This window comes from Aplysia californica, unplaced genomic scaffold (genome assembly GCF_000002075.1).
Source record: "Aplysia californica isolate F4 #8 unplaced genomic scaffold, AplCal3.0 scaffold00183, whole genome shotgun sequence".
NCBI lineage: Eukaryota > Metazoa > Mollusca > Gastropoda > Aplysiida > Aplysiidae > Aplysia > Aplysia californica.
This window is the reverse complement of record NW_004797453.1, coordinates 1,167,987-1,189,869: the sequence shown is the minus strand read 5'-3', so window position 1 is coordinate 1,189,869 and position 21,883 is coordinate 1,167,987. Positions and strand designations below refer to the sequence as shown.

At 38.4% G+C, this 21,883-nt stretch overlaps 1 protein-coding gene across 3 annotated transcripts in view; it reads left to right on the top strand.

Moving 5' to 3' along the window:
* The first annotated feature begins 12,081 nt into the window (after positions 1 to 12,081).
* LOC101845238 (neuronal acetylcholine receptor subunit alpha-10-like) overlaps positions 12,082 to 21,883 on the top strand; it is a 326,112-nt gene continuing 316,310 nt past the window's right edge. For 2 of the 3 annotated variants that reach the window (XM_005098459.3, XM_005098457.3), the window contains exon 1: positions 12,083 to 12,378. The gene's annotated coding sequence lies outside the window, so the exon portion shown is untranslated. Of the gene's footprint in view, positions 12,379 to 21,883 lie in introns of all 3 variants that reach the window. The other variant, XM_005098458.3, reaches the window with a different exon arrangement.

Here is a 21,883-nt window from a genome sequence, read left to right as displayed (position 1 = left end):
CCCTAAATTTCCATTTACGATACTTGAGTTGCTGCCCACGCAGTGACTCCGCAGCTTTGACGCAAGGACCTTCTATTTGTAACCTCCTTGCTTCGACGTCAGACTTCGTTATCAATTGAAAAAGGGAATGTTTGCTAAAAATTAAAACATAAAACTCATCAATGCAGGCTCCTTGCGAGCCACATACGTGAGGCAGCGTGGTGGAATCAGGCTCTCGTCAGTTTTTGGGCATGTAGAGTTATTGATAGAACCTTAAAGCTTGTTCACTTGTCTTTATTTGAATGAAAAAAAAATCAATTTATCTTGAATACAAGTCGAGATATTTGCGAATGAAGGAGGTGGGGGTCACCTGTTTTCAGAGGTAAAATTAGTACATAGTGAGAAAATGGCAGCCAAAGATTAGTTATTTCCTTAGTTGAAGAGTCCATGGTAACTAAAAATTTACATTTTTTTGTTCCTTTAGTCAACATTTTAAAGAAAAATCCACACAGAAATGAGTTCTGTAATGGGCATGAAAGGTGTTGAGCCAAAAAACAAAATTTGATAAAAATTCACAAACCTGCGGAAAAATGCAAGTTTCTTCACTTTGATTAATTTGACGAGAGCCTGATTCCACCACGCTGCCTCACATACTATGATTCAGAAACTGAAGTCCGTTTTTATCTGTGACAATAAATTATTTTTAAGATTTTGCACGCAACGTTTAATCCCCCGAGGCAGCAAGTTTCAAAGGGATTTTGCTCCCAGCCGGCCTTTCCTAAATCTTATCTAGATCGCGAAAGAAAATATCAGTCATTGCTTGATATCTCTGTCTGGTCGTCCAAATGCATACTATTTTGCAGTTACATGTAACCATCGATCGAGTGGAACAATCGATGGTCCGAATTTTATACAATTCATCGGTCCTATTCTCGTTTGATTTGCTTAAAAATATATTTGGCAAATTATTTTGTTTAATACTCGAGGTAACAGGCCACGCTAATACCTCGCAACTCTTTTAATTTCATTTTGTTCTAATTTTATAACTCACTTATTTCTACAAACTCTGAGTCGTGAACACCACCAAATTATTGCCTTTCCTTAAACAATGGAACTGGAACATGAGTAAGGGAGAATCTCAGGAGGTTGGATTTTGATTGGGGGGGGGTGTTCTTAGGGGAGCTCATGTGTTTCATTCAGTTTGTTATCATGACCGGAAATCTAATCTATCCCTGGATGTACAGACACTGGTGTCGGTATTTCAATGGTGGTAAGTCTTTTTACTTGTCTGCCGTCTAAGTTCAGTTATTGAGATATCCTTGCCTTCATTATGCCAAAGCATTTCTCATGATGTTCCTCTCAAAACTTGCTTGCCACCGTTTTATTTCATCCATCATTTTTAGCAGTTTAGCATGATCTCTGTAGTATTTCAATTCTTTACAAACATTTACGTTTAAACATTTCTTTTGTTGTTTACTTTTCTTCCTTCAGCCTGTGGCGTCTGGTGGGGCGGGGCCTGCAATAGAAGTTCCACCAGGATCTGCTCACCAAAGATTACTACTGCTCACTAAAATCAAAACTAAACATTTAGCAAAAGTTATAAATAAACAAAACATAAAAATAATTATAATAATGATTATTATTATAACATTTAATTACAGATCAACAAACCAAGAAATTTCTGCAGAATACTTTTTGCTGATTTTTCACCCGCTTTCAGCACAATCCAGCCCCACTTCATGGTTTCAAAATTAATTAACCTGAACATAACCAAGAACGTTATAGCTTGGTTTCTTGAGTTCTTGACCAATTGACCTCAATAATATGTTAAATTAAATAGTGTAAAATCCGACCTAATATTCACGAACATCGGTGCGCCCCAAGATTGTGTAATCTCTCCTGTCTTGTTTACATTCTACACCAACGACTGTACTTTTCATAACAAACACATCAAACGAATGCAATTTGCGGATGATTCCACTCTTCAAGGCCATTTAACAAAAAATGAGAATAATAAAGGGACGCTGTAATTGTATTTACAAATTGGTGTGATAACCACTTTCTTTTACTAAATCATGCTAAAAAGACAAAGGAATTAATGAATTAATAATAGACATTACAGTTTTAAAAAAAGACCAATTGCTACCACTATTTATTAAAGATGAGGAGGTGGAGGTGGTAAGCCCTTACATGTATCTTGGAATAACAATTGATAACAAGCTTGGGTGGCATCCCCACGCTGCTCTTCTGCATAAAAAAGTAAATCAAAGAATATTTGTCTTAAGGAAATTAAGAAGTTTTCTTGTCGATAACACAATTAGGTCCCTTTTATACCATTCTATGATTGAAAGTGTGCTATTATTTTGTAAGTTTGTTTGCTGCTGGGCTGGGAATTGGAGTTTAAGACAAAGAAAAATTCGACAGAACCATTAAGAAAGCCAACAAGATCTCTGGATTTGATTATACTAGCATTGATTGTATAACACAACAAGTATAAAAGAGATAAAAAGCATCATAAACAACCCATCCCACTCCCTTTCCACGCAAGAGTCAGATCACACAGCGGCAGATATGTAACTCAAAAAACAAAAACAAAAAAAGATATAACAGAAGTTATTTTACCATTTAGCATTAACTTAACAAAAACACACAAAAAACAATAAAATATACTATAGACACGACAGTCATATATTAGCATTTTAGTATTCTATTGGGGGGGTACAGAAACAGTTGTACATTGCCTGTCAATAATGTGTGGTCATAATATAAAGGGACATCGTTAAAAGCACTGTGTCACACATCACACAATGCATACAGATTTTACAATTTCGAGAGATTTTGGTGAAAACAGCAACATTATATGACACTCATATATCTACTGTTTATACAGACGTTGTTAAAACAGAGCTTCAACAATAATAAGGTATAGGTTGTGCATGTACAGTTTATTGTCTGGTTTAGTTTTGATTTGAGAAAGGAGCCCCCCTATCCCTATTAGGCATTGGACTTGGGATAAAACAAGTTGTGAGTTTGTTTTCAAGTACAACGATCTTTCCTGAGTAAAGCATTTTATGGGTATCACAGTGTATTCTGCTGCTACAAATGCGAAAAGGCAGATACATGAGTAAAACCTATGCGCATAACAAAGGGGATACGTTGTATATTTTGGTCGCTCAGAACGAATGAGTCACGCGTGTGATTTATTGTGAAGTCACGCGATCCTACCATAGGTCGCTGAATATACTTTATGATATTATGTTGTTGTTGTTTTTTTGCATTAACTCACTTTTTGTCGTTTACACTTCAAGTGTTTTAGGTATAATATCGACTACCATGTACTCATCTTTTATTCGAAAGTCACTGACGATGTCCTCTTTTTACTTATTTAGAAAGCGATGTGTCCAAACAAGCCAGAACAATGATTTCTAAACTCAGAATACAACTGACTGTATGCTTAGTATTATAAAAGCATTTTGTACAACTCATTCGTACTCGACTTCTTCAGTATGTTCACGAATAGTACAACTGTTCAAGATTTGAGTTGGTATCATGATCGACTACAAAGCGGATAGCCCATCTTGAATCCCCAGCTGGTTCCCAACACCTTACATCTTCATCTTCGTGATAGATTGGCTAATGAAAGAAGCCCTTAGAGGGGAAAGAAACGGCATACAGTGGACCCCATGGACACAAGTGGACGATCTGGACTTTGCAGATGACTTGGTATTTTTTTCACACATCCAGCAACTTGTACATCAATTTTAAACAGCCTATCAGGGTCTGTTAGCTTGAGGATCCTCCCCGGAAAGCCAAACGTCCTATAGTTAGATGCACCACAGAAAGAGCTATTCACTATGGAAGGAGATGCAATAGACGGCTTTGAATCCTTCTATCTTGGGAGTAAAATTAATTGACAGATAGAGTGGAACAGGAGGTAAAAGTAAGTCCCACATCAGGCATAGGTTGCTTTCATATCTCTGAATAGAACTTTGGAGTATCAGGGATATAATATCCCTCAGAGCAAAGCGGAAGATGTTCAAATCTAATGCCAAGTCAGTCTTGTTTTATGGATTTATGAGACATGGAACGCATCACAGACTTGCATAAGGGGGCTCTCGTGGCCTAGAGGTTAAGGTGTTTATTCAATAGGTCCCTGGTTCGCACCCGGATATGGACGGATTATTTGCTTCTTTGAAATTGTCTCCTTTTACATTCTTTCCTACTCTCTAACAATGTTCTGTCGTCTGCTTTCGTCACCACTTTCTGCACCCACCCCCTCACCTTCTTTGCCCCCTCTTCTGGGCTCCAAACTCTTTCTGCAGCCTTTCTACTGCTTATCTTTGGCTCCTTCTTACTGCCGTCTTTCAGCCACACCCCTGATCTTATGGTAGGTAAGATCCATACTTTGCCATCTCGGACATATGTCTCACATTTTGGGTACTCATGGCCTATGTCACAGCTCACCAATGACACGTCTTGTTTGCAGAACTAGTTACCAGAAATTGATTTTATAGTGAACACATTTAGATGGCAAAACCTGGTAAACAATATTGTTAAAAAGGTGAATCAGAGCCTGTACTTTCTGAGGAAACTAAAGTCTTTCAGTCTGAATCCATCCATCCTTCAGATTTTCCACACCACCACAAAAGAAACTTTGATAAATTTTGGTATCACTAGCTATGGTAGCACTTTGGGAAGGCAGCACATTATAAGAATAAACAAGTTGATAAGAAAGGCATCAAGAACAATAATTGGTAGAGACCTAAGTAACTTTGAATATCTGCACAAAACAAACGTTCTAAAAAGGCGGAAATAATGCTTAGTGACCATAGCCACCCTCTGGAGAGAGAATGTTTTTCGGAGCAGGTTGTCTCAGCACGTGAGACATGTATGTACTTGGCCTAATGTCCTGTCTTGTTGTGCGTTTGCGTGAGTGCATCTTTAACTTTAAGTCTAACTTTTGTAACGTCTACTGCCATTGTTAACGACCAAGACAAATTTCTCCCTGCGAGATGAATAAAGATTGTCATTGTCATAAAATTTTGTGGCAGTCGATTGCAAAGTCCAAAAGTGAATTGGAAATTTATGAGCTAAAGAAAGCAGGGTGGGTGGGGGGGGGGGGGGGGGGCACAGTTGAGACGGGTTTAAAATGGGTAGAGGGAGGCGAAAAATGTTCAAAATATTTTTTATCTCTGGAGAAATGTAGGTCAAACGTTAATACAATTTAAAAAAACATCAAAATCGCCTTTGGAGAGCGCATCCACAAGGAAACGGATATTGTAGAAGAAACTGGCAAGCACTACGAAAACGTTTACTATAAAGTTAGTAGTCGTATTTCAATTTTTTGAGTTTGTTTCAGAATGTATGGATGTATTTAAGAAAAACATATATCTTCCTAGATTATCAGAAGATGAACATATTTTTTGTGATACCCCAGTTCCGGAGGATGAGGCAGCAACAGCCCTTAAATCAGGGACTCTCTTAGGGAAAGTTTTGACTACAGCTTCCTGATCAACAAGCTGCCTCCATCTGGAAGGGAAGGAATAATTTCTTTACTGCATAAGTGTAAAGGTCTCTCCCCGCATAGCCTCAATAACTGGTGACCTATTTCCCTAACATATACAGATCACAAAATCTAAGCTAAACTTTTATCCACACGTCTTTAACTCTGTTATAGATAAGCTCATTGGAGAATCACAAACTGGATTATTGAAAGGAAGACATATATCCATAATTCACAAAGAGGTTGATGATATTCTATACAGACACAAGACCACAGATTCACCAGAAATCATTCTTACCGTAGATTTCAAACAGGCATTTGATTCTATAAACACTCAATGTATCCTCAAAAGCCTAGATGTATTTGGCTTTGGCCCAAACTTTCGAAAGTGGATTGAAATATTAAATACAGAAAGACTCTCGTGTGTAAAAAATGGAGGTTATGTCTCGAGGACATTTCTAATAAGTAAGGGTGTTTGACAAAGCTGTCCGATCTCACCACAACGAATCGACCTAGATCACCGGGATTGCGTAAAAACGAATGCAGCTATTGCAATCGGAAAAATTATCAGTTTCTAAATATATTATCTTTGAAATTTATAAGAGTGAAATTAGTTCCAGGCATTTTTGGGCTAAACTTAGAGCTAAAGGTAAGACTTCCAGTCTCCATCTCAAGCCACTTAAGTTTCGCCCACGCATGAGAGCGAGCTTAATTGGAAGACTGTTATACAGTATACAGCTATGAGTTTGTGTGCATGTATGTGTGTGTATGTGTGTGTGTGTGTGTGTGTGTGTGTGTGTGTGTGTGTGTGTGTGTGTGTGTGTGTGAGTGTGTGTGTGTGCGTGTGTTTAAGTAACTTAATTATTTATGTTTTACTTTTTAAACATCTCCTTGCCTTCAATATACACTCTTAGTTAGACTTGATGTTTACATTCGCGGTCACGTGTTACCACATGGGGATAGAATAAGGAAGTAATTTGATATAACATTTTGTGCACTTAATACTTACTGTTCTGTCTTTTCTTTTCATTAATTGTGGCCTATATATAAATGCACTATCTCTTTAGAGACGTTGAGTTTTAATGCCTGCGATATTTGAGTTGGACGCAATTTCGCTTTTGGTCCTCCACCACTATGTGTGTTGCTTTTTGTGTGTATAATATTATGTATTATGAATTTGCTGGTGTTACTTTAAGAAGAGGCGACTCTGTAATTCTGTGTTCGACAGGGAATGGTTTTTCAGGCTTTTTACATCATGTTCTGACGATGACAGGATTGCCTCGTGATCAGTGGCGAATGCGACAGCGATTACTTTTAAGCACATTATTAGAGCATCATCATCATCATCATCATCCTCATCATCATCATCATCATCATCATCATCATCATCATCATCATCATCATCATCGAATAATGATTATAGATTGTAAAGTACACAGGGTGCTCTATGAGCTTTACAACCCCGCCAGACCCCAGAACACTCAGAAACATTCTTGACTGCCGTAAGCATACAGTGCATGTAGTCGATTAAACGCCCAGACACAAACGAACGGAAAAGATATTACGTCTTCTATAGCTGGGTATCCATTCCCATCTGAGGAAAGTGAGAAAATTCCTGTCTAATGTTTTCCACAAGTACTCGGACACAATTCTGGGCTGCTGATGCTAGTTTAAACGCATAGCCATTCAGTTACGGGGCTGATAACCTAACAATTACACTACCAACCCAGTCACGGCACAGAAAATGGCAATATCTGCAAAGTTAAACGTATGGCCATACTCTTGTAAGGTAACCCTAAATGCTGTTAATGTCATTTATTTCGGGCTAGTGTAGTTCAAGTCGGTCACAAAGTCCCTTAAATAAAAATATTGGAAGAGTGTTGCTAGTTAGTAAAATTGGCCAGTCTTGTCTAGTCTTGATTAAGATTGACTGTCAAGTCATCAAGAACAATTGGTGGAGACCTAAGTAACTTTGAAGATCTACACAAGACAAACGTTCTAAAAAAGGCAAAAATACTGCTAAGTGACCATAGCCACCCACTGACATCGGAATGTCAATTATCGACCCGCAGTAAACGATACATTTCCAAAAAAGCAAGAACAGACAGATATAGAAATTTATTCGTACCAACTGAGTCAGCGAGGTGACTGAACACACGGTGCTACAAATGAAACAGAGAGAGAAAGAGAGAGGGAGAGAGAGAGAGAGAGAGAGAGAGAGGGAGAGAGAGAGAGAGAGAGAGAGAGCAGGTTGTTCCAGCACGTGAGACACGTGTTTACTCATTAATGTCCTGTCTTGTTGTGCGCATGCATGAGTGCATCTAACCTTTGTAACGTCTTCAGCCATGGTTAACGACCAAGACAAATTTCTCCTTGCAAGGTGAATAAAGAATGTCATTGCCATCATTGTCTTTGTCATATAAATATATGTAATATGTATATATATATATATATATGTGTGTGTGTGTGTGTGTGTGTGTGTGTGTGTGTGTGTGTGTGTGTGTGTATGTGTGTGTGTGTGAAAGTTCATCATTTTTGTCACCTAAAACTTCTGAACATATTCCGAATTTTAAAAACATTTAAAAGGTGCACAGTTGTATTAAGGAGTCTAAAGTCACCAAGGTTTAATTTTCCGTTAAATAATTAGTTTTGTTTAGATCTTATCTTAGGGAAAGGTCGTCTTCTAAGATGCCACAGTAAACAAGTGAGACTTCTGTTCACAAGCAGCTCGCACTGGTTCCACAATGACGTCAGAATTGATTATTTTGAGTCGGTTCATCGAATGAGTACCCAGCTATTGAGTGTGGTGAAACATATCCTCAAATATCTCTTTAACGGTTGAATCAATGTCACCAATACTTTGCACATCAATTTGTATCAATTTGTCTTAACTAAAACACATTTTTCCACAACAACTGAGGCGAGATTTAAAAACGTTTCTTCTTTTAATATATATAAAATACTATAAATCTCTATTACGCGGAAAATGGGATTGTTCACAGTACTTCCCGCTTCTCGCACACATTTTGCATACGCATATGGCCTACGTCACAGCTCGCAAATGACACTTTTTAGTGACAAAACTACTCACAAGAAAGTTATTTTATTGTGAACACATATTTTGCACGAAAGGTCCCCTAAACATACGTTCAATAAGCATAATTTTGCGATTAGAAAAAAATGACATACTAGCTTTTAAAAACGATATTGCCTGAGCTGTAAACCTGTAAAAATCTGTAGAAACCATTGACTGTGATTTTTTAAAAGTATATTCTATTAAGGAATTTTCTAGAATACAGTGTGCAGGAGTTGGCAAAAATATTCATCTGCTAAGACAAATTGACACAAGTTATTTTGCAAAAGCTGGAGAATCTTTGTTTGATAGTTAAGGAGATATTTGACAATAAGTTGCGCCATGCATTTTTCACTGCACTTTAGTGTACTTACATTCTTCGTATAAAATTAAAATAACCACCGTGGTGTCAACAAGTGAGAAAGAGACTAAGTGAAGCGGAGGTAAAAATAAACTTTATTTATATAAGTAAAGAGGTTCGGGTTTAATTTTTGTTGTTTTTTTTTTCTTTCTTTTTTTTCTTTTTTTTTTTTTCGATTTTTATTCCCCTTGCTTTTTTGGATTTTGTATTCAACGGTGGTTTAAAAAAAATATATAAATATCGCGGCCGTGATTCGCGGAGCATACAAATCCGAAAAATCGTGGCCGTGATTTGCGGGTAGCAGCCGCAGCAAATGCAGATGCTAGATAGGTAATAATATGTTTTATTTCATATCTCTTGTTTTCTCCACACCTTATTCACTAAAATACATCACTGAAATTTTGCCATTCTGACAGGGGCATACTGTACTCCCCAAGTGGTGGAGGCAAGCATTCATCATGCTAAATCTGCAAAACATATGATTGTTTTATATGGAGGTAAATAAGAGTATCATTCAACTATTGTCTCTGTGTGAGGTTAATCGACAAGAAGAACACATAATATTATTACAGCATGGGTTTTGGGACTGCGATGATACTATCGCGAAGACTGTCCACTGAGATCTCTATACCAACATATTCATTTCACGACAATTTAAACTAAATCTAAAGGTAAAAAAAGACAATTAAAAAATAATAACTTTTGTATCGCTTCTCAGAACGCGTTGAAAGGACAGGGTTCAATACAGACGAAATTAAAATTTAATTTGAAAACTGCTACAATAATTTTGCTTCTTTGCTGAATGATTGTTTTATATTACATTTACGTACATTAAATATATATGTTTTAATATTATGCACGAACATTTCATTTGAAATACAATATTGACACTGTTTATTAAAAGAACAGTTAAATGATTCTATATAGTGTTGTTTTCGTGAGTCTTGGTGTCTTTTGATGTCTTTTTGATGTGCTTTGGTGTGTGGGGGGGGGGAGGGGTTGTTGTTGTTTTTTTTTGGGGGGTGAGTTTCGGTGAGTTTCCTTAGTTTCGTGAGTTTCGGTGAGTTTCGGGAAAAGAGCTACCTGATTTTATTTTCGAAATCAGCGCATCAAAATAAGTAAAGAGGCTCACGTTAAACATCATATTTAAACTGAAATAAACATACTTCTATTTAAAAAACATTTTTTTAAATTGTCAAATGAAAACTTGAAGTCACAATATGTCAAGGATACCCAGTGTCTAACATATGAGAAGCTGCAGTCAAATCTTTCATACAATGCACTTCACAGTCACTGCTCAGAATGGTGACTTGGTCGGAAGACAATGTTCCTGTCTGTATTGTGATGCACAGATCCCTCAAATGTCTATGAAAGATTAATTCAAAAGACTGCAGTAATAAAATATGAGGATTAACAAAGAACTTGTGTTATTACGCGAACAGTTTAATCAAGGTGTTACTAAAACATCGTATAAGTGATAAAAACAACAGAGTGAATGAATATACGAGCACTTTAAAAGCCAGCCATACGTTCAGAAAAGCCTATTTTTCTTCATTTTTTTTGTTAATAAAGGTTGGTTCAATAGTAGACGTGTTATAGATGAAGTCAATATCTTAGTCGCAATATGACAACTTCCATTTCTTTCCCTGCCAATTCACCCTGGGGTCATTTAACGCCTACCCCGCACTTAAAGGGTCTTTTCAGTTTGCCATGACCGTAAACATTTAAGAGGCCAGGCAGGGGCTATCAAAGGGACTATTACTTGAGACATTCACCGTAAATAATATGTCACACTGAGCACATATATGACAAAAGAATGCCACTAAAAATCAATTAAAAATCACGATTGCCGTAGGGGTGCCATCAAGCATAGTAAATACGCACCCTCCCCCCCCCCCCCCCAACAAAAAAACAACAACAAAAAAACAACAACAAAAAAACAAAAAACAAAAACAAAACAAAACAAAAAACCAAAAGAGATAAATAAATAAATAACCTGTTGTTTCAGCTGATAATCCACACATTTTAGACACCTACATTACGTCTCTAAAATTTTGTTTCGTCATGCTCTGCTGGGTCTGGGCTGATTGCTCCTTCAGCAATTTATGTAAGGATCGCATCGTGTCCGTGTTTTCGTTCTGCAGCAGTTACCTTATGGAAAACATACTGACCATGGCCGAGCAGTGGCAACCAGTTCTCTTGGTCGTCTCAGGTCTGAGTTACTAAATACCAAGGAAAGCAGAAAAGAGTTGGGGTGGAAGGCCAGCGGAGGGGGGGGGGGCTGACCTATCACACACACATTCTCTCTCTCACACACTCTCTCTCTCTCTCTCTCTCTCTCTCTCTCTCTTTCTATCTCTCTCTCTCTCTCTCTCTCTCTCACACACACACACACACACACACTCTCTCTCTCTCTCTCTCTCTCTCTCTCTCTCTCTCTCTCTCTCTCTCTCTCTCTCTCTCTCTCTCTCTCTCTCTCTCTCTGAAGCACGCTTTGTTGTACCTTCGTCAAATGAAAAAGGTTCATGTATGTTAGAAATGAAAGGAGAAAAGAAAGAGCAGGGGAAGGTGGGACGAAAAAGGTGGGGTGGGTTCGGGGGCAGATAGAGAGTGGCTGGAGGTCAGAGATGAATAGAAATAGGGAAAGAGAGCGTGAGACGGAGAGATAGTGGGTAATGGAAAAGGAGAAAGAGAGAGAGAGAGTGTGTGGAGAGAGAGAGAGAGAAAGAGAGAGAGAGAGAGAGAAAGAGAGAGAGAGAGAGACAATCTGACAGACAGACAGACAGACAGACAGGCAGACAGACAGACAGGCAGACAGACAGACAGACAGACAGACAGAGGGAGAGAGAGATAGGTGGGGAAGGAGACGGCAGAATTAAAAGTCTTCAGCTCAGTGCAATCAGTTGAGTCCATATTTTAGTTGTTTAGGCAGCAAGACCTATGAGCTAGCCCTTCTAAGGACTGTTCGAGAAGTTAAAAGCCAAAACTACAAATACTCACAGTAAATAAAAGTTGAGAAGTAAACTCATCTTCACTGTGCGGTAACTGGGAAATTTGCCAATTCGGGACGCCATACTTCAGCCAGGAGGCCCTGCATAATTTTCGAACAATAGGATACCACTCGCTCTTCTTATCGACCGGGAGAGGGGAAGCGAGAAAGAGAGAGAGAGAGAGAGAGAGAGAGAGAGAGAGAGAGAGAGAGAGAGAGAATGTGTGTGTGTGTGTTTTCGTGCCATGGTTTTGTCCTCACGTGACACAAGTCGTCAGGTTTTTCAACTCGTCTTGAGATCGGTTAGTAACGTTTTGGAAGTATCCCAGGAACTGGTGCCAATATTGCTATGGACTTTTTCCGGTAGTGTTCGGCTTGACACTGCTCAAATGACGCAGTGCACTTGATCAGAGAAGCGAACAATGGAGACACTGATGATTTGTAAGCTCGGAGTGAAAACGAAAGGCTTTTACGTGAGTCTCTTCTATTACCATAATCAGCACTGTCAGTACATGTATCAAGTTTTATTATGATTATTAGTATTATTATTATTATTTTCATTATTTTCATTATTATTATTATTATTTATAATAATAATAATAATAATAATAATAATAATAATAATTATTATTATTATTATTATTATTATTATTATTATTATTATTATTTTCAATATTATTATTATTATCACTGTTATTAATATTATTATTATTATTATTAATATTAATATTATTATCATTATTATTATTGTATTATTATTATTTCTAGTAGTAGTAGTTGCATTACTTTCATTATAATAATAATTATCATTATTGTTGTTGTTTTTGTTGTTGTTGTTGGTGGTGGTGGTGGTGTTGTTGTTTTTACCATTATTTAATGCTAACATCATCATCATTATTATTATTACTATTACTAACATCATCATAATGATCTATTTTTCGTCCTGGTCGTCTTGCTCTTGTCTTGTTTGCTCTTAACATGATTCTTATACTGTATTCGTAATGGTTTGATCCTTATTGTGATAGTGGTGCAGCTAATGAAAACTAATCAAGATTTAATTCAAAGGAAGTTTTGCGACGTATCAGTCAAGCAAAATAACAGTACCACTGTTACGAACAGATGAATGATATAGGCACCCATGCCCATCTTACTCGCTGTCTAACAAATCTACTGTATTGACAGGAGATAATTGAATCGCTATTCTTTACAGCCCAATCAAGGTTACCCGCAAATTCATCATACAAATGCCAATCAAATGCAAATTACGGGTCATTTTACCTCCTGATTAATTAACAAGATCGTATAATATGTTAGATTACGTCAGTCACATTTACTACGAGGTAAACATTAAGGCAAGTAAACTGAAAGATAATGTTTGCTTTGCAGAAGCGACATGATTTCATTTTAACCCATTAATGCAGGGCCTCTCCAAATATGTAACATTTAGGACACAACATACTTTTGGGCACCGAGAAAAGTTGATCCATTAACGGAACGCCATGCACGAAAGGCGGCGTGTTTTTTGTGCTTTGCCATGAAAACAACACGCTTTCAACAAGTTAAAATTACTACATAAACTAAAAGTAATGTGGTGAAAAATGCAGTTTATTGTACTTAGACACAATATCAAAGCAGACAGTTTGTATTTGTTGCAAAGATATAACTTTTACAGTAAAAATGTGGGTTTTAAAACAAGTACTACCCCAACAGAAATGTTTTTTCTTCAAATGCTCAGCGTTATTGGTATGATGTGTCTTTCATCTTGTTTTATTTAATTTCAAAGCTTCGTTAGGCTTTTTCTTCTTCTGTCGATGCTGTTTATAGCAGTTTTAATTTGTCAGTTTATTTATATTTTTAAGTGTGTCTGTTTCTAAGATTTTTCCTCTTCCTTTGTGGCCTGCTGTTCTGTATTTGTGTTGCTGCTCTACAAACCAAAGTGCTCTTCTCATATATTGTAAATAATACCCCCAAATACCGCCAGACGTTGATCGTAATCGTTGTTGCCCAGCTCTGCCTGTAGTGCTCGAATGATGGCAACATCACGGTTCGGCCTGTTTTTTTTGGTGGTTTTTTTTTTTGGGGGGGGGGGGCTTTCAAGGAAGAATGTGATTCTAGGCCTTCTGGCTTGTGACGCCCCTCCATCTCCCTCAACAATCTGGATCTCCACAACACTGTGGACTTGATCCTAGATTTGATTCCGATGTCTTATCTATAAAAGAAAACATTTGTATAGCGCATATCCCCGCTCAAACATCAAGCTCTATGCGCTTCACAAACTATGGGAACAGAACACTGCTGCTGAGAGCCTGTTCTGGTGGCACAACCCACCTTTGCCCCTGCTTGTATGTGCAGGCTCCATACTCTGTTCTCAACTCAGTATCCTTTGCAAATTCGGATCCTTTAACTGGTGGGCTCCCATGAATTCATCATCCCCCCCTCCCCCTTCTTTTTTTCTGTGAGACCCAGGAACATGTTCCTTCATGGTTCTCTGTAGCTTGGTTATAATGGACAAGAGTTGCCAGCCAAATTGTTATGTCGTAGAAAGCATCACCCCAACATTCATACCATTTACTGCAAACTGAATTGTGAAGGTATATGGGACACGCTGATCGTTACAAGAGAAATTATCAAACACACTGCCTTCACCTGTGCTGTCTTCATTGGATATTATGTTACAATTGGTGGCTCGACGTATATATTTACAACCTCAGAATCATCTGCATCATCGTGAAGCATGTTCAAGACCTCGAGGACCAATAGTTAATGGTAGGAAATAAAAAACAACAACCCAAAACACCCCCCCCCCCCTCAAATAAATCTGATGACATATTTGCGAAATTATAAAGTTTTAACGCCCCTATCTACTCTTCAAGGTAATTAAAGAGGCTGGACCTCCGAATTCAACGGCCAAGAAAAATGTTCAGCAAACCTTAACCACACGTGAATTCAATTTCTTAAGCTCACGTATGGTCAGGCTACAGAAAATCAATAAGTGTAAAACGATGTATATGTCTCCGTTACATTTTAGCAGATAAAACAACAAATATCATACAAAAAAATAGCTTTACATGTAACGGTAGTAAGATTCAAAGATCAAAATTAACCCCGGGAAAAAGCCGGCACCCTCTTGTGTATAACGTTCCTTTATTGGATCATACTTTCAGAAGTCAAAAGAGTAAGGATGCATTTACAAATAGCCTTGAGCAAGGAGTTGACCTTTTTAATTAGAAGATATTATATTGTTATAATCATAAAATGGAGCGAAAAATATGACTTTTATGAGGCTATTTTCGTGCTGGCTAGAGTGGTTCACTTACAGCGCCATCTTGAGAAAAGGGACATAACTCTGAAAAACGTATATGTTTGCTGCAAAGCAGATACAGATGCAGTACGCTATTGTTTAATACTAAAAACGTTTGTACTAGTATCGTATCGCTCTTAACGTGAAGGTAAAACGGCTTGATCACTATGCAGGAATGGGTTTAAATGTGTGCCTTGCTAAACGATACCAGACGAACGTGAACGGGGGATCTTGAATTCGCCCTCCCGGGTATAAAAATGTCACCAGTCGGATATGCTGACCACAAACTACCCCTCCCCCCGCCGGTATCGATATGGCGATATGAGTCAGTCGCATTGAAATCGAGTACTCGCTACCATTGCAACACCGCTCTGCATTCCCTCATTGTCTGACATAAGCCTTGTCCAGGCGTCCTATGGCATAGACTGAGTACCCCCCCCCCCCCCCCCCACATAGACACACGCACATTTTTCTTTAATGAAGCTTGCGTTACTGTTAGGATGTCACTATGCTTAAACAGAATTTTGTGTGTGTACACATGAATGGAATTTTGGGCTTGATATATTAATCACTGAAGTCTTGTGTATTGTGTACACCTGCGTTGTGTGTGTGTGTTTGGATAAATCCTTGATATCCAACATAAAATGATAAGTGGATACCCTCTTTGAAGTCCTATTCCTACCTAAAATGCGCAATTTTAATTTGAGAAAAAAGTTTCGTTTCCACAGCTACGGCAGCCGTATTGGATTTTATTGACATGTCTTTCGTAATGAATACAGCACTTATTTTTCATGGAAATAAATTGGGTGGTTTTTTTGTGTGTTTTTTTTGCATGCATGTGAACAAACATTAGACCTTCAAATTTATCTGTTCAAATTTTCCAAACGAATTAAAAGATTTTTAATGACTTTTTTCGTGAGGTAGTATTCAAGTTTGAAAACAAAATGCATGAAAATCCACGCTCCAGACACCACCAACAAAAATTTATTCCATATATCAAAAACATTCAACGAACACATTTATTAGTATAACATCTTCTCTTCATTCTGTGAAAATGTCATGAAGATTGGATGAAAAATGGGGGAGTTATTTTTTTGAAAGGTATTATAGAAAAACGCGTTTTGAGAAAACGGGCAATAAAGAAAAATTAAAAATTCACTTTAAGAGGAAATGGCATGCCCGGTATGGGAAAAAATAAGGCTTTAGGGGGTTCTAATGCTATGAAATAGTTGTAGGAATGGATGAAGAAGCAAAGTATACCTATAATTCAAGATCCATAATTTTCAGCCGAATCGGGGATTAGGCGTAGCCCCCCTCCTTTTAAAAGTTCTACAGGCCGTATCCTCTTTGATTCAGTCAATAAGAAATAAATTATCTCGTAGATAAAGTGCTGATGAAGAACTTTGTTTTGTTATTAATTTTGTTTGTTTGTTTTAAAGCCTATCAATCTCAGTCTATTAATTAATGATACATTTATTTGTAGATCTAGTTGTAGCGTTGTTGCTTTCTAGTAATCTAGATTTACAGTACGCCACGGCGCCCATGTGTTCTGTTCTGAGAACTGAGAAGTGCGATGAAGAACATTTGATGATATAATGATCGGAAACTGTTGTGTGCTAACTTTGTCCAGTTTTTTATAGTATCAGATTGTAGACTTGATCTGCTTGGGACAGCGTCACTGGTACAGTATCAATTGACTTTTTGTCATCATACAAGACAGTTCTGATTACATATATTTAACGGATCCAGTGCTCGTCGATATTTTGTTTGGGGGTGTAGAAAGTACGAGTAAAGTATCGGAAGCCAGGACCTGCAGTTTATTGCCTCTCACTTTCAGGTTGTTGTTTTTTTTAGCCTAGTAGTGTTTCTTTTTCTGTGCCTATCAAGTCAGTATCTATTAATCTCAGTAACTTCCATCTTACGTTATTCATAATATTGATTCTTGACACTACTGCATATTTTAGCTCTTTCACATTATATTACAATGTTTACAGTGGTGTGTGTGTGAGTTGGGGAATCGGGTGGGGATTGCGAAAGTAGGGGTATAAAATAAGGAGAGAGAGAGAGAGAGAGAGAGAGAGAGAGAGAGAGAGAGAGAGAGAGTGAGTGTGTATGTGTGTGTGTGTGTGTGTGTGTGTGTGTGTGTGTGTGTGTGTGTGTGTGTTGTGAAGGAAGGGGGTGGGGGAGGGAGAAATAGTCGACGTGAATGACAGCTGGTCAGTTCTATAAACCACGAGCAGCCACTGATTACAAGTAACGTCTTTGAAACTGATCAAGCCTGTAGGTGTATGTAAATGGCGGTGACTTTATAAAGTATTTCGGACTTTCCATGAGCTGAAGGATCATAAACAATTTTCATACCTCTAATGCAATATGGCAATTCATATTATATGACAACTTCTATATTGTGGAACATACAGGGGCGAAGCGTCTATATAATCAAATAATCACTGCTTCCCTTCCTAATTTTGAAACATTGTCGCTGTCAAATTCATCCATAAACGTAAACCTCTTAAATTAAAGGTAAAAAGACGTTCGTAATCAACAATGAACAGTATGCCTAACATTCTAAACGGTTTCACGGCCACAGAAATAGCCTCCTCACCCCTCTCGGGCCACTCCATAAGCAGTCGCAAGCTTTGATTAAGTAACCTAAAGTGAGGCTGGAAGAGTCTACCAATAGAGTTGAAGGGAACATGTGCATAGCAGTCAAAGCTGTTTCATTGCCACATATACCCTGTTCACCCCTTTGGGGCCACAGTTATAATCAATCACAAGCCCTGATTATGTAAGCTAACTAACACTGGTCGAGTCTACCTCACAAATGTGAGGGGAACTAACTCCTTATAATCTCTTGACTGCTGAAAATGCTTCTTTTTTTTTTCCTCGACTTTTTACCGCCCTATAATCAGATCGTGACCTCGATTATGACACCAGCTCCTGGCCGCGAAAGGCTAACAAAAACAGCCAAATGTGAAATTTAATAAATGATAATTGTCATATTCTACCAAAGAGTTAAACTCACTGGTAGATCAATAACATATAGATCTAGTACTGACATCTCTGCTTCTTTGCTTTGTGTTTATGTATTCACATCTAAAGTTAAATTTAATTTTAGTTGGAACTGATATTTAATAAGTTACTTTCCCGATTATTTTGGCGGTTGAACACACAATATGAATTCCGGATTTGTTTTCATTCACAACTCAAGAGTCGCCGCCTCGAGTAAGATTCTTGTGTGATATCTACAGGCCATATCTGGTCCCGTTTCACTTTGATTACCCTGTCAAACAAGTCAGCCTTCGCCCCTGGACATAAAGTGTCGGAGACGCTTTCTAGAGGGTGAATCGCGACTAGCTTTGACACAATCGCAATAGACGTTGCCAAATTAACGAATTCCACAAATTCCGCATACAGGTTCGAAATGCAGGACTTTTAAATGCTACTATCAGTACTTGAAAAAAATACTACAAATTACACATGAATTGCACTGACCATACTTATTTCTTTCAAAATTGCCATATCAAAGCAACATTAATAATACGGTTTAATTGTATTTCAAATGATTTTTTAAATTGAATTTTGCGAAAGCTTTATTTAGCTGCAACAAGGGACATACATAACATTATTTCGAAATTGTTTGTTAAAAGATTAAAGCTGCTGAAATCAAACGCCTGTTAATGTAACGTAATTTGTAGCACTAATTTCGAACATGCTTATTTGAATGCCTCTGTTCCCCCAAGGCAATGTCTTTTAATGTGACATGGGCTGTGACTTGAGTTTGAAACGACTAGTATCCGAGTAAACTTGATCATTTGTAAAGGTTACTGTAAGTCGAAAGTGAAAATATCAGTTTGTTCTCAGACAGCCTTGTCCTAATTCTACTTAGTTTGAATCCATGGTAGTTCGGCTGATACTAGTTCTGAAAACGGATGAGTTTCAAGAGTAGAGAGGTGATACAAAGTTTAAAAGAACAACAAATTACCATCATCAAGTGCCTGATCTGCGACAGACACCGCCGATTAGAATTCCACATTCATGCTGTGCTCGGGTGCTCTGAAAAAAGCTACAGTATCCTAAACTTCACCCGTCACCTATCTGTTTAGACTCTCCAAGTTCGGTTCATCTGGTTCCGCGCCTGCCAGTTTGCCATCAGTTTCGCCAGAGAGAGAGAAAGAGAGAGAGAGAGAGATAGCTGGTAATTAATTACAAACTAAACAAAATGACAATATGTATAAAGCAATACGCAGAGCAGTATCATTCAGATTTAATATCTAAAGCCTTTTATTGCGTCTGTTCAACTTATCTGAAGCCAGATTATGATGTGCTGAGTTGATTTCAAGCATGTTCTCAATATGAGTAAGTAGAAAGATTCCCCTGTACGTGTTGCAGTGTTTCTTGTTTCTTTTCTTCTTCCATATTGGTGCAATAATGGCACTTTGCCAGTCTTCCGGGATTCGGTGCTACCTTAGTCATGCTTCGTTAAAACACAATCACTTAACCTTCCTCATACATCGATATTAAACAGACTCTAAAAAGCATCACATGAGCTAACACTCACAAGACAAGGTGGCAGTTCTGGAAAGATTAGCTTTGAATTGTATTAAGAGTTTTAAATTAATTATAGAGCTTAGCTCATTAGACATTTTGTTCCGTTCGGATAGGCCATAGAATATGAACGGCCGCTCACCACGTCTGCACTAAGAAATCTTCGACTTTTTTGTGGATTGTAAGGGCCAGGAAGGTCTGTGATATAGGATGGTAATTGATTCTTTAAGCTTAGAAACGCAATGATGCTAATCTACAGTTCCATGCTTTCACTGGCAACCAATTATTCCCTTTTAGCAAGGGTGTATCATTATATAGATATATATTGGTGATGAAATGTCGATGAACCTTTTATCTTATATGCCTATGTTAGAGAGGGTGTATGCGTGTGTCTGTCTATGTTTGTGTTTGTGTGTGTGTGTGAGTGTGTGTGTGTGTGTGTGTGTGTGTGTGTGTGTGTGTGTGTGTGTGTGTGTGTGTGTGTGTGTGTGTGTGTGTTGGAAGACCCCCTCCGGGGAACAGCGACTGTGTTACTCGTATGCGTCGTCTTGATGGCATTGATCATGGTATCGATGCTCCCCCCCCCCCCAAACTCCCCAACTGATGATAAGAATGTCATTTTAAAACTACGCTCTGTTGTAAAAGTAATATCAAATTCGTTACCAGCGTATCAAGATTAATGAAGTGACTCGAGGGTGACTCTTTTTATTGCTGGTTTTAGATGATCACAAAAGAGAAGTATTTTTTAAAAATCAAGATCGCTTAAAGTAGCTAAGTATATTCTTATCACAAAGAGTACGGATAACTGTCAGTCTTAACTGATCTTGTAATAACTCCAAAGTCATAATTTAAGGGGGAATTCGCGACCCCCCCCCCCCCCCCCCCCCCCGTTAAAAGAATAGGTGAAAAGCAAAACATTTGAAATTTCATAGATACTTAATTCATTAACAAAATCAAATCAATTTCAGAATGGTAACAGTCCGAACTTAAGCAATGTGTAGCTCGGAACAACAGTACCTCTAAAAAGAAAAATCCAGGAATCAGTGTCCGTGACAGTCAGTTTTAAAAAACGGGTGTACCCACCATGCCGAGCAATGCAATCAAGGCAGCGTCGCCTCGTGGTGTTGTTTTTGGTGGCAATGAAGGCATGAGGAAGGTTTGCCTATTCCTGTTGCAGGATCTCTAGCATCTCTTGTCGGTTAGCTGGTGTTGGCTGGTGCTGCTGGACTCTCTGGCCAAGTTCACCCCATACATTCTTAACGGGGTTGAAGTCGGGACTGTTGGATGGCCATGTCATTCTTGTGACCCATGTTTGTCTGATGTGGGCGCCGCCATCTTTTGGGTTGACCCTGAATTGTGACTCATCTATGAACAACACATGGTGCCATTGGACGACTTGCCTGGTGTCCTGCGGTCAGCCTTCGTTTCTTGATTGGACGCTTGGCATAGATGTTGGCAGTGTGCAGACGACGCCGAAAGGTTTGGGGGCTCACCGCGTGTTGGTAACAGCATGCAGACGATGCCTGATTCTGTTGGCTGTTGATGTCCTCTGTCGCAGGGCCTGCATGCGAGTCTATAGGTCCTCCCTCTGAGTGGTCTTCTTGGGCCGACCTGGACGTGGGCGTTCTTGGACTGGTCCAGTGGCTTGCTGGCGCTGCTTCAGGCAGACAATAACAGAATGTGACACCACTGCAAACCATCTGGTAACTTTTTGTGATCCAACTCCATTCTGCAGCCGTGCCATAGCCTTGGAACTATCAAAGTCTCTCAGCTTTCGTCTTGTTGGCATGTTGCTGCAATACTGGATTTTGCGCAAAAGGCTTCTTATATTGCCACCAAAGTGAGCACAGTTTGAGACCATACATCCGTTTATCAGGTGCATCAGAAATTTTAACCGTAGTGTCGCACACAATTCGATGAAAAACGGCAAATTTGGCTAACATTCGCAGAGGATTTCTGTGCTGCACGAGGTCGTTTTGCCTCTTTAGGGAGCTTTGCAGAACACATTGTTAACCCATTAACATGTTCAGAGCAAAAAATTTAAAAACATCCCTTACTTTTTCACTAATTGTTTTAAAAATTAGGGCTCTCTGTCAAGGTGGCCTTAACTTATGTTGAAGTCTATATAT